Source organism: Felis catus, chromosome X (assembly GCF_018350175.1).
Source record: "Felis catus isolate Fca126 chromosome X, F.catus_Fca126_mat1.0, whole genome shotgun sequence".
Lineage (NCBI taxonomy): Eukaryota > Metazoa > Chordata > Mammalia > Carnivora > Felidae > Felis > Felis catus.
Window position 1 is genome coordinate 82,551,875 of NC_058386.1, and position 14,233 is coordinate 82,566,107.

Below are 14,233 nucleotides of genomic sequence, written 5' to 3' on the forward strand. Positions count from 1 at the left end.
CTCAGTTTACTTAATTCTTGTGAGATCTTATGAAAAAGGTAAGATAAAAGCTTGTAGTCAACTTACAACATTTAATCAGAAGTCTTCCTAATTATTTTGATTTTCTGTATACTATTTCTTTCGATGTGTCTAATAATGTTTTGAGTTAATCCTCTACTCATGCATATTTGTGTTGCTTTCAAGTTTTAGTATTATCATTATTGTTCTAATTGACATTCATAAACAAACCTCACCTTTATAAAAATTGTGATTATACATTATTCCCACCAGCAACATGTGCTAGTCCTATTTACTGACACCCAAACACAGAATCTTATCATATCAGTCTTTCTAATCTTTTCTGATTTGATAGGGAAAGGAAGGGTTTATTTTGTTTTCATTTGTATTTCTTTCACTGTTCAGTTTCTGCTTGTTTATTGGTCCTTTATGTTTCCCTTACTGTAAATTTCCTATTCATATCTTTAGTTCTGACAATGAAAAGAATAAGATGGAGTAACCATTGCTAAGAGAATAATTTAAAATGGGGCCAGCTGGGAAGATATTGAAGAGGTGGGGCTCATGCACATCTTCTGTCTCAAATTATCAGAATTTTTACTCAACTCAGCTAAAAGACAAGGCATCTGCTATATGATAAAATGGACATAAATGGGCTTTCTGCCTAACACTAGCCCTAGGAACCAGTCAAACATAGATTAGTGTAACTGTAGCAATACCAGCACCAATTGCATTTTCTTCAAAAAAACCTATATAAATCTCCTCATTCCTCTTCAAAAATTCTAACTTTCTTTGTCTCTCTGGAGCATGCTTTTGATGTTGTTCATATCTGTGTTTCCTGGATTGCAATCCCAAAAACTACAAATAAGTATATATATTTTATTTTGTAGCTACCATTTTTTTTCCTTTGTTGGCATTTCATTTTGCTATTGAGTTATAAGAGCTACTAAAATATTAAGGTTAATTCCAAATCTGTAATACATGTTGTAAATATTGCATTGCATTGTTTATTTGTATTTTAACATGCTTTATAATATTACTTTGTTTTGAGGCATTTATAATAATCTTCATGGAATTTTCTGATTGCAGTAATATATGTACATAGCAGAAAAATAAAAAATAATTGAACATATTAATAGTAAAAAAATATTCAAACACTGGTGGTTGTAACAACTTCTCTAATATTCTAAGGTGAAAGCCATTGAATTGGCACTGAGGATACAACATGACATAGTTGTTTAAAACCATGACTTTGGATTTAGACAAATTGGATTAAATTCTTACCTTGTACATGAAGGTAAGGGAAAATTCTTCTCTGCCTGTCAAGTTCTTGCAGCTGGACTAAGAATTAAATTTACATATGACAGATTAACAGAAAAAAACCCACAAAGTTTTATTATGTGTGCACAGAGCCCCAATAATGAAATTGTCACCTAAAGAAGTAACCAAGGTGGGCAGTTTTTATACTTTTTAGACAAGGAGACAATAATCTGTGAGGAATTGACAGGAAAAAGAAAACGACTTTGGGAGCTTCAATTCGTAACGAATTCTAAACAGAATTTGGACTTGGGTAGTTAATTAGTAAAAAGTAACAAGGGTTGTTTATACAGCCTTTTCAGTTCTAAATTTCTCATCTCTGGTGATAAATATGTCTCTTTGTCTCCTGGTACAGGGAGAATGCCTTTCACACGGGATATTTATTTCTTGCTTTCAGGATGGACAGAAGAAGATCTGAACCTTCCTGCATAGGCCATCTCTGAAGTACCTTTTATTTAAAATACAATATGCAGTGGAACCTGGTTGACTCAGTTGGTAGAGCATGTGACTCTTGATCTCAGGATTGTGAGTTCAAGCTTCATGTTGTGTGTAGAGATTACTTAAAAATAAAATCTAAAGTAAAATAATCAATATACTCAAGTGGCACATTTTGGGGGAGCCAGCCCTTGGTCCCTATACACAATTAACTTTTTTGTCACTCAGGTATCCTATTTGTAAAAGGTAATTCTGATCTATTTCAAATGGTTACTGTTAAGACTCATTTGGGGCACTTGGGTGGCTCAGTAGGTTAAGCATCTGACTTCGGCTCAGGTCATGATCTCATGGTTCTTGGGTTCAAGCCCCACATTGGGCTTTCTGCTGTCAGTGCAGAGCCTGCTTCAGATCTTCTCTCTGTCTCTCAATCTCTCTCTCTCTCTCTCTCTCTCTCTCTCTCTCTTTCTCTCGGCCGCTCCTCCACTCATTAGCTCTCTTTCAAAAAAATAAACAAGGGGTGCCTGGGTGGCTCAGTCGGTTAGGCATCCGACTTTGGCTCAGGTCATGATCTCATGGTCCATGGATTCGAGCCCCATGGCAGGCTCTGTGCTGACAGCTCAGACCCTAGAGCCTGCTTCAGATTCTGTGTCCCCCTCTCTCTCTGCCCCTCCCCCACTTGCGCTCTGTCTCTCTCTGTCTCTCAAAAATAATAAATGTTTAAAAAAATTAAAAATAAACATAAAAAAGATTCATTTATTCAAGAAATTTATTGAGTGCCTACCAATTATTATTTAAGGCCAATAGTTGTTTTGTTTTGTTTTTGTTTTTTGTTTTTTAAGATAGAGCATGTGTGCATGAGCAGGGGAGAGGGGCAGAGGGAGGGAGAGAGAGAGAGAGAGAGAGAGAACCTGAAGCACGCTCCACATTCAGCTTGATGTGGGGCTTGATCCCACAACCCCAGGATCATGACCTGAGCAAAAATCAAGAGTCAGATGCTCCATCAACAAGGCCACCCAGGGACCCCTAAGGCCAGTAGTTCTTAAGTATTGTTGTCAGACTAGCAGCATCACCTAAGAACTTGTTAGAATTGCAGATTCTCAGGCCCCACTCCAGCCCAAATGAATCAGAATTCTGGAGGTGGGGCCCAACTATTTGTGTTTCCAAGTCGGCCATTTGATTATGAGTACGCTAAGGTTTGAAAACCACTTCTGTAGGCATGAGGGTCATAATGGATCCCAAAGTAGAAGAAATAGATTGAAGGTTACAAATATGAAGCACTTGGCTCATGAGAACTCAATCAGAACAGACCTGAGAACCAATAAAATGGCATTACGTACTTAATACCTTTTCACATGTTTTTGTAAGATGGAAATTTCCAAGCACGTTTGTCACTGGTCCACCAAACAGCGTGAAAGGTAGGAGGAGCTTGCAATGCTCCACTACTGCAAGTAGTGAAGCTACCACAACTTGCAAGAGCGGTAATGAAATTACAGTAAGCATTCAGTCCCATAACAAGAACAGGAGCCAAATATCAAAAGAAAGATTCTTTGAAAAAATTGATCCCAAGGTAGAGAGTAGTATATTCCTGCCATGATGGGGTGTTTGCTTAATATGTATATGATATCAAGGTAGTAATATACCTTATTAGGCACTACTTAGTAGACCATGATAAAAAAGATGTTTTTGTTTTAACTGGGCATAATATATGGGAAATAATGATGCTGTACACAGTACTTAGCTTTATAGATTGATCTGTGGGATACAAACTGTGTGGTATAGAGTAAGGAATGTAATGTTTTAGCTTGAACTTAAATCCTGTGCCACTCTATAATTAACATATTCAGGTAAGTCTTCTGACCTGTGTTAAAAAAAAATCAACCTAATAAATTTGAAGATAAAATTGGCTTTATTAAGAATGAGGGTGGGACAAAGAAGTTATTATCAAAAGAAAAGATTGTTTCAGGCAACATCACCTCCCTTTAGGGGGAAAGGCAGAGGGTCTTAGGTAGTTTACCTCACCTTTCTTTGGAGGATGGAGAGGGCCCATGTGACAAACTGAGCCACCCAGGCACCACAGAAAGAAGCAAGAAATTTAAAAATCAGTTTATGTTCATATGTAAAGGGAGCTTATCACTAGCATTGTAACTATAATTAACTTCTGTGTAAATACATGAAATTTTTAAGGGGACCAGGAAGGAGAAAGATCTTAATAGAAAAAGTAACTATTAAAGTAGAAAAAGATTTTGATGCCATCTCACATCCTTAACAAGTTGCATTTTGACCTATTTTTTCCCAAAAATATATATGCAACACACACATACAGCAGTCTAAATGAATGCTGTTAATAACTTTTTATTAACAGTGCAGGCTTTGCCACCAAGCCTCCACATGCTCTCATACATTGTTGAACTCAGCTGAACAATGTAATACAACTCTTCCAAAAAAAAATAGCATTGTTGATTCATCTCCACATTAAAAATGTTTACTAACTACACAATAATAGCTGTAACTCATGCTTATACATATGGATCTCCAAAATCACCATTTATGAAGTTCTTACAATGCACTGGGGCATAATTGGATATTTGCTTTTAATCCTCACAACAGATCTTTGACAGATGCTCTGTTATTGTCTCAATTTTACAGAGAAACTTAGGTATATAGTTTAAATAGCTTGCCCATAATCACACTGCTACTAAGAGCAGACCTGAATTTGAATCCAGCTCTGTTTGACACCACCACTTGTATTGAGGGCCGGTAAGCTATAGGCCCCCTGAAATACTGGTATCCATCTGAGTTCTTTCACAATTTTTTTTATTCTCAAAAATGAAAAGGTTTTAGTGTTTAGTTTCCTATTGTTGCTGCAACAAATTACCACAAACTTAAAATAACAGTATTCTCTTAGAATTCTGGAGGCCAGAACTCCAAATTTTGAGTTCTACAAGGCTAAACTCAAGGTGTTGTCAGGTCTGATTCCTTTTAAAGGATCCAGGAGAGAATCCATTCCTTTCCTCTTCCAGCTTCTGTTGACTGCTGACATTCTTTGCCTTATGGTTGTGCCACTATATTTTCTGCTTCCATTATCACATTGCTTTTTCCTTTTCTGAAGTCAAATCTCCCTGTGCCTCTCTCTTATAAGGACACTTACATTTAGGACCCACTTGCATTATCCAAGAAAATCTCCCCATCACAAGATTTTTAACTTAATCACATCAGCAGGATCCCTTTTACCATGTAAGGTAAAATTTACCTGTTCCAGGGATTTAGAAACTGGATATCCTTGGTGAACAATATTCAGCCTACTACAATGTTCAAATGATCCTATGATTTACACTGTCATATAAACATTGACTTCCAAAACTGTGTCTCTACCATATATCTCTCTTTTGAGCTCCATGCTATTTTATTCAACTTACTTTTGGACTTCACCACCTATATTCTCTACCTTGTACTAAATGTCTTCTCTTTCAGTTCTCTCTCCCTACCCAAAATCTCTCTGGGATCTTTATCTTAATTAATGTAGAAATGGAAAAATATTCCATGCTCATGGGTTAGAAGAACAAATATTCTTAAAATGTCTATACCACCCAAAGATATTTACAGATTTAATGCAATCCCTATAAAAATACAAAGTATTTTTTCACAGAACTAGAAAAAACAGTCCTAAAATTTGTATGGAACCTTAAAGACCCCGAATAGCCAAAGCAATTTTGAAAAAGAAAATCAAAACTGGAGGTATCACAACTCCAGACTTCAAGTTATATAACAAAGCTGTAGTAATGAAAGCAGTATAGTACTGGCACAAAAATAGACATATAGATCAATAGAAGAAGATAGAAAACCCGGAAATAAATCCACAATTATATGGTCAATTAATCTTTGACAAAGCAGGAATGAATATCCAATGGGGGAAAAACAGTCTTTTCAACAAACAGTGCTGGGAAAACTAGACAGCTACATGAAAAAGAATTAACCTGGACTACCTTCTAAAAAATTTTTAATGTTTATTCATTTTTGAGAGAGAGAGAGAGAGATGGAGCATGAGCAGGGGAGGAGCAAAGAGAGAGGGAGATACAGAATCAGAAGCAGACTCCAGGCTCTGAGCTATCAGCACAGAGCCTGACATGGGACTCAAACCCATGAACTGTGAGATCATTACCTGAGCCGAAGTCCGACACTTAACCAACTAAGCTACCCAGGCACCCCAACTTGGACTACTTTCTTACACCGTATACAAAAATTCAAAATAGATTAAAGACTTAAATGTAAGGTGTGAAATAATAAAAATCCTAAAAGAGAGCATAGGTAGTAATTTCTGATGACATTGGCTCTAGCAACATTTTTCTAGATATGTCTCCTGAAACAAGAGAAATAAAGCAAAAATAAACTATTGGGATTACGTCAACATTAAAAGCTTTTGCACAGTGAAAGAAACAAAACTAGAAGGCAACCTACTAAATGCGAGAAGATATTTGCAAAAGACATATCTGATAAAGGATTAGTATCCTAAATATATAAAGAACTTATACAACAAAGGATTAGTATCCTAAATATATAAAGAACTTTTACAACTATACACCCAAAAACCAAATAATCCAATTAAAAATTGGCAGAATACATGAACAGACATTACTCCAAAGAAGGCATAGAGATGATCAACAGACACATGAAAAGATGTTGAACATCATTCATCATCAGGGGAATGCAAATCAAAACTACAATGAATATCACCTCACACTTGTCAAAATGGCCAAAAACAAAGAAACAACAAATGTTTACAAGGATGTGAAGAAAAAAGAACCCTCTTACATTGTTAGTGGGAATACAAACTGTGCCACCGCTGTGGAAAGCAGTATGGAGGTTCCTCAAAAAAGTTAAAAATAGAATTACCCTATAATCTAGTAATGACCCTACTGGGTATTTACCCAAAAAATACAAAACCCTCATTAAAGGTATACATGCACCCCTGTGTTTATAGCAGCATTATTTACAATAGCCAAATTATGGAAGCAACCCACATGTCCATCAATAGATAAATGGATAAAGGAGTGATATATACATTGGAATATTATTCAGCCATGGAAAAAAATGAAATCTTGTCACTTACAATGACATGGATGGAGCTAAAGAGTATAATGTTAAGCAAAATAAGTGAGTCAGAGAAAGACAAATACCATATGATCTCACTCATATGTGGAATTTAAGGGGAAAAAAGGAGCAAAGTAGAAAAGAGAGAGAGAGAAACCAAGAAATAGACGCTTGGTTATAGAGAACAAACTGATGGTTACCAGAAGGGAGGTGATTGGGGGGATGGGTAAATGGGTGATGCAAATTAAGGAGTGCACTTGTCATGATGAGCACTGGGTGATAAATGGAATTGTTGAATCACTATATTGTACACCTGAAACTAATATAACACCATATGTTAACTATATTGGTCTAAAGTAAAATAAATTAAATTAAATTAATTAAATTAAATTAAATTAAGTTACATTAAAACACTAAGATTCAACAAGCTTCCTAAACCAGACTTTCTTAGTGTCCACATACAATCAGTTACCAAGACCTATTGATTGTACCTCCCTTAAACTACTCAACAGCCTCCTTTCTGAGCTCCCCACCTAAAGTATTGTCCTATCCTACAAAAAGCTGATTCCAAGAACGCCTGTGTAGCTCAGTTTAAGTGTCTGACTCTTGATTTTGGCTCAGGTCATGATCTTATGATCCATGGATTCAAGCCACATCAGGGTCCACACTGTCTGCTTGGCATTCTCTCTCTCCATCTCTCTCTGCCCCTACCCCACACACTCAGGCATTCACTCTTTCTCTCTCAAAATAGATAAATATACTTTAAAAAAAAAAAAAAAAGATGATTCCAGGGGCGCCTGGGTGGCTCAGTCGGTTAAACGTCCAACTTCAGCTCAGGTCATGATCTCACAGTTCGTGAGTTGGAGCCCTGCATCAGGCTCTATGCTGACAGCTTAGAGCCTGAAGCTTGCTTCAAATTCTGTGTCTCCCTCTCTCTCTGCTCCTCCCCCGCTCATGCTCTGTCTCTCTCTCCTTCAAAAATAAATAAAAACATTAAAAAAAAATTTAAGGTGATTCCAGAATGTCATATTCAATAATCCTTAAACAGCTCTATGAATAACTTTGGGAAATCTTCATTCTACTTTACAGAATTCTCAAACAAGAACCTGACAAACAAAAAACATTTTTTTTATATATTTTCATATCAGTTTTTAGCTGTTATTGGAGATGAACTCCGTTTGTGGAATGTTTAGAACATTAGTATAAAATGTTGTTCTTGGAGGGTAACTTTATGTACACCACTTATACTATAGTCCTGATATATTTCTAGTCTGAGTCCAGTTTCACCTTTGGCTTTGCTGTAAATACAGGTTACGTTACTCTTATTTTGGATTCTTTTGCTTTACTCCCATCCTTGCTGCATCCTCACACCGCTTGTTACTCTATTCCTACCATTGCTGTATTTTCTTCCTGACTGTGAACACTTGCTCTAGGGCTTCTGACCACTGTTTTCATCCTGTTTTGGATGGTGGCTGAATGGGATAGGTCCAACCTTGGTCTCCGTGACTCCCCTTTTTTGATATGTTCCCTGCTGGCAAAGCAGTTCACATAGTCTTTTCACATCACCAATATCTCATACAATATATTCAATTCTTCTTATTAAACTATATATTTTTTGTCTTAACTCTCTAAGGTCGTTTCCTTTAATTGGATATTTAGATGTTCTCAAGCTCCACTCTTCCTCCCACAATAATCTAATCCTATCCATGGTGTGTAGATATTGCTATTTTTAAATTAAATTTAATTAATTAATTTTTAATGTTTATTTTTGAGAGAAAGAAAGACAGCAAGCAGGGAAGGGGCAAAGAGAGAGGGGGATACAGAATCTGAAGCAGGATCCAGGCTTTGAGCTGTTAGCACAGTACCCCACTCAGGTCTCGAACCCATGAACCACAAGATCATGACCTGAGCCAAAGTCCAATGCTCAACTGACTGAGCCACCAAGGAGCCCCTATTTTTTTAATTTAGAGAGAGAGAGAGAGAGAGAGAGAGAGAGAGCATGTGAGAGGAGGAGAGGGGCAGAAAGAGAGAGAGAAAGAGAGAGAGAATCTTAAACATACTATATGCTGAGCTCCACCCCACCCTCCACCCTGACATGGGCTTGATCCCACAACCTTGGGATCATGACCTGAGCCAAAATCAAGAGTCAGGAGATCAATCAACCGAGCCACCCAGGTTCCCTGCTATTTTAACTTTTACAAAAAAGTCTTGATGACATGTAGTGGGCTGTCCCAACAAGTTGGCCTCTGGAATGATTTCTTAAACTATTTCCACAAGCAGAGTTCAAGCAGCTGCCCCTGTCTTTGTGTTCCTTTAAATTTGCATAATCTATCACCTCATGTTTGCAGATAACCGAATTTGTCAATCTTGACTCTAGATTCTCATTAGCCACCTTTTCTTCTGGAGAGCTGACCAGATATCTATGCTTTCTCCCACCACCTCCCCCCATTTTCACTAACTTTTTATTTTGAAAAAGTTCAAACCTCCAAAATATTTCAAGAATAATAAAGTGAATGTCCATATACTCGTAATCCCTTCATCTAGATTAGATTCAGCAATTAATATTTTGCCAATTGCTTTCTCTCTTATGCTACATATTTACTTTCTCTTTCTTCGTGTTGAAACATTTTGAAGCTAATCACAGATATTATAATACTTCAGCATTTTATCTCCTAACAATAAGGACAGTCTCCTAAACAAGCACAATACAATGATTGCTTCAGGAAATTTAGTATTAATGTAATACTATTTTCTTATCTACCATCCTTATTCAAACATTATATTTAGTTGGTATGTCTTTTAATCTCTTTTAATCTAGAATAGTTCTCTCACCTTCATTCTTTCATGGCATTGACATTTTGGTGGAATGTGGAGCAATGAAATTCTCATACATTGTATGAGCACAAAATGTTGTACAACCAATTTGGAAAACTGTTGGCAATTTCATACAATGTCAAACAGTTGCTCTTTCTATACCCCAGCAACTATACTACTAGATATTTACCCAAAAGAAATAAGAACACATATTCATAAAAAAAACTTGTGCAAGAATGTTCATAGCAGCTATATTTATAATAGACAAAAATGGAGATAACACAAATGTTCAAAATATCTGAGTACATAAACAAATTGTAGTATATTCACACTATGGAAAAGGACAGGAAACTTTTTGGAGTGATGGAAAATTTTTTGGAGTAATGGAAATGTCCTATTTTACACACAATTGTATACACTTAAGATCTGTGCATTTCACTGTATGTAAGTTTTACTTCAATTTTTTTAAAAGAGTGTCTATCTGAATATGCACATCATAAAGGCAGGAACTTTCTTTTGTTCACTGCTGTGTCTCAGGACCTAGCCAAGGGACAGGGCACCTAGCAGGAACTCAATAAAGGAAGGAAAGGAAGCAGACCATGGAAATCATCTACATCAATGGTTGTCAAATGTGTAATGTAGACTCTGACTTTCAACCCTAGATGTAAAGGTATGTCTTGTATTTGAAACCTTATATTATTAATCCATTTCCTAGGTTAGTAAGAATCCTTTTGATCAATTACAAGTGTTATGAAATAAGAAAATGTCCATTTCAATGAAATTTTTCTTACTCTAAACCTAAACTTTCCCAGTTTTTTTCATACTGCCTCCACTTTACGTGGTTAGCCTCCAGGATTAAGGGATAAATTCGCTAAGTGATGAGTATGTGTCCATACAAAGTTATGCAATATTGTCAGTTAACATTTATCTTAGTCCATGTGGCCAGTATTAGCAGGAAGTTGAATATAGAGTCTCAGGAGAAAAGTCTGGGTTGGATAAACTGATTTTGTCTAGCACAGTCTGATACACAGTAGGCATCCAGTGAATGAGTAAATAAATGAAATGTAAATTTGGAAGCTCTGGCAAATGTAACTGAAGGTATATCCTACCAGTATTTTTCTATATCTGTGTATCTTTAAAAGCAGAATTAGGAATCAGTTTCATAATGTTCTTTGAAAATTATGTTTATTGCTATTTTTTGAAAAATTAATTATCACTTTGTAGTAGAATATTTAGAAAGTAGTTATGAAATGCCACCTTGTGACCAAAGACAGAAGTACAGCATTTCACACAAGGGAGAGTGGCCCAGAGAGGGGAAGCTTCTCAGCCAGTACCCTCAGAGGTCTAACACTTATACCAGGTTGTTCTCAGAAGTAAGATGGAACAGAATGCAAAGAACTGGAAGAGCCATCAGGCCCTATCTCAGCTAAAGAGATAGGAGAAACAGAATTATACTACTTTCACCTTTATGATCCTTTTCTAATTATAAAAAATCCATATGCTCATTGAAACAGTTAAAACTGGAAATACAGAGAACAAAGAGGAAGCTATAAATTTTCCATAATAATGCCATTTAGAAGTATTTTGATATTTCTCTTTAACTTCTGTGTGTGTGTGTGTGTGTGTGTGTGTGTGTGTGTGTGTTGCAGCTGGCTTTTTCATGAAACAGTATGATGGTCAGAAATACCTTTCCATGTCAGTGAGATGTTTCCACATCATATTTTGTAATTCATGAAAGAAAGACTTTCCTCATGATTTCAAATTTTAAGGCAGGTAGCTAAATAACATGGAAATGTAAAAAGGGATATTTTCTCGTTTTACAATTCACACATACCACCAGAGTGCATAAATGCTGGAAATGTATATGGAATTCAATGATTTATTTTATAATTCTAAATGAATGACAGTTATTCCATTTAGTTTATGCACTATTTGCTTCTTTTATGCAAGGGATGAGGTTGAATGAAAGGAACAAGAATAGACTTTTGCTTTGGAAGGGTGATATGGAGTCAAGGAAGCACAGACTTTCTGACTTTGTATTTGAGTATTATCTCAGTATCACCGGATGATGATGATGATGATGATGATTTTGATAATGATGATCAAAGATCTAACATTCTATGAGGGCCTGTTGTAAGCCAGGAATTTCATAGTTTTCTGCACTTACTTCCCACAACAGTCTTGTGGGTTTATGTAGAGTCATACTCATTTTAGAGATGAATGGACCACTCTGGGCTCACACTTTTTATACATAGAGAATCCAATTCTAGCCACTGCTTTTCCATTATACTGGCCTCATTTTTCAGATGATAGGTTTCCAGGGCTTGCTCATTGATCATTAGAAATCTTCACAGTATGTGGCCTGTACCCAACAGGAATCCACTGAGTATTCACTCAATACCATCCCTTGATGATGATAATGACATTGATGATGATGATGATGATGATGATAACAGCAGTGATGGTGATGGAGAGGAAATTTCCTCTTTGGTCTAAGAGTCCCATTTCCAGAGAGCCCATGAATGGTCTAGTCTCAAAGATAGTAGGTGTCCTCCAAGAAAAAATGATAAGTGATTAATGCAATGTTACATGCTGTAAGGGAAAGAGCCCAGCTTGGAACCCAAGTTTTTTCTGACTCCAAGGCCATACACTTAACCACTTTGCCTTCCTAAACCCAAGAACTTGAATTTTATCTTCACCTTATTGCCCAACCAGTTTTTCAGGATATGAAAAATAAAAAGTAATAATTCCTCAGATGACAGACCAAAAAAGCAACGGTAACAATTGTTTCCTCTACCATCAATGCCTTCAAATGCATCTTCATACCAACTTATGACTTAACTCCTCTAGCCCCCAAGTTGGGGGCTGAGCCCACAGTGCAAGGATGTTGTTCAAACAGGAGGTGACACCCCTTTTCTCCTGAACTGTAGGACCACATACTCTTGTAAGCTTCCTTTACCTGGGGTTTCCTATATCCCTGAGCCAGGGCTGATACAGACATCAGAAGCACTGCACCAGACACACACAGAGTTATTGCAGAACCACACCAACAGGCCCAGACACAACCGAGGCCTTCTGGGAGTCTGAGCAAGCTGGATAGTAGGAGAATGATAGAGGTCTTGCCTGAAATCTATACCCATTTTCATCCCAATTGTTTTGGGAGCTACTTCACTGGACTCTGAAAGAAAAGTCAACCTCTTCAGCTTTATCTCCAAGTTACCTGGCCAAACCCAGTTCAGACAATTGCATAGACAAAGATGATCATAAACCAATGTTTCTGGTTATGAATCTTTGGGGCTTTATCTCATCCCATACACAAAGTTCCTTAAAAGAGAAGGGGAGAAGGAAGCAAAGGTAAACTGCTCTGATCTGCAATGAGGACAGATGTTGTCCTCCAAGTATGTCCAGGGCAGCCCAGCCATCATCTTAAGAGAGTCTGTGCCTGCTGCAGGCTGGAACAGAGAAATCATAGAGCCACCCTCAGGAGGAGTGACTTGGGTGAGCACAGCCAAGTCTACCTCAGTGACTACCTGAGCACAGCCCCTCTGAGAACCAGGAGAATGGATTTACCCTGTCTTGTAGAACTGGTGCAATGAGGACATAGTTCATCTCACTCCAACCAGAGTAGAGCCCAACTAGCATCCATCCAGCTGTTGCAACTTTGAAGAATAGTTTGGAGACATGAAGATCCCCCCAAATTATATCACAATGAAAAAATGAAAACAAAGCCAAAAAGCATAGGACTGGCTAACCATTTTGTGTGCTGATCACAAAAAGGGAACCTGAATATATTTAACTCATATTAGAAGGAGTGAATGCATGGACAAACATGGTGTTCAGTCAAAAAAAATGTATCTAATATTACATTTCTTCCCTTGTCTTTTTATCTTGTATTTCATTATTAAGGGGAATCTTTTAAATTTTATGTATAAATCTGTCAATCTTTTCATAGTTCATACTTAAAAATATAAATACTGTTGTAGACCTCTCTGAATTTCAATAAAATTCATCCATATTGTCTCCTAATTATTTTAGGTTTCATATTTGAAACAATGTAAAGCATACTGTATATACCAGTCATCCTCATGCTTCAGTGTGTATCATAATCCCCTAGAGGAACTTGCTGTTACTTTTACAGCCCACTTCCAGTCAATGAGTCTTAGGTCAGGCCCAGAAATCATTATTTTAAAGATGCTCTCCAACGTGATTCTAATGCAGGTGATTATGCAAGACTTTGAGAAAACATTTGGAGTGCAATCTACATCATGCATTTTCGTTTTGGAATTGCTTGCCATGATACTAGAGAAATAAAAAGATTTGTTGAAGACTATTGAGTCGATAGCAGAATTTGGACAACACCAGCTCCTTAGTAATAATCAACAAATCAATTAAATATTAAAACATGATGTCTCAGTTAAACACAAGTATGTGAGGCTGTCAGGAAGAAAAGATAGTTTTTGTTCTGTAGGGGAAATAAAATTCTGAACATTTACATAGTAGCCTTTCTATTAGTGCATTTATACAGTTCAAGTCTTTTTTTCTTTTTTCACGTTTCAACTGGGGATGGGATGGGGTGAAGGAAACT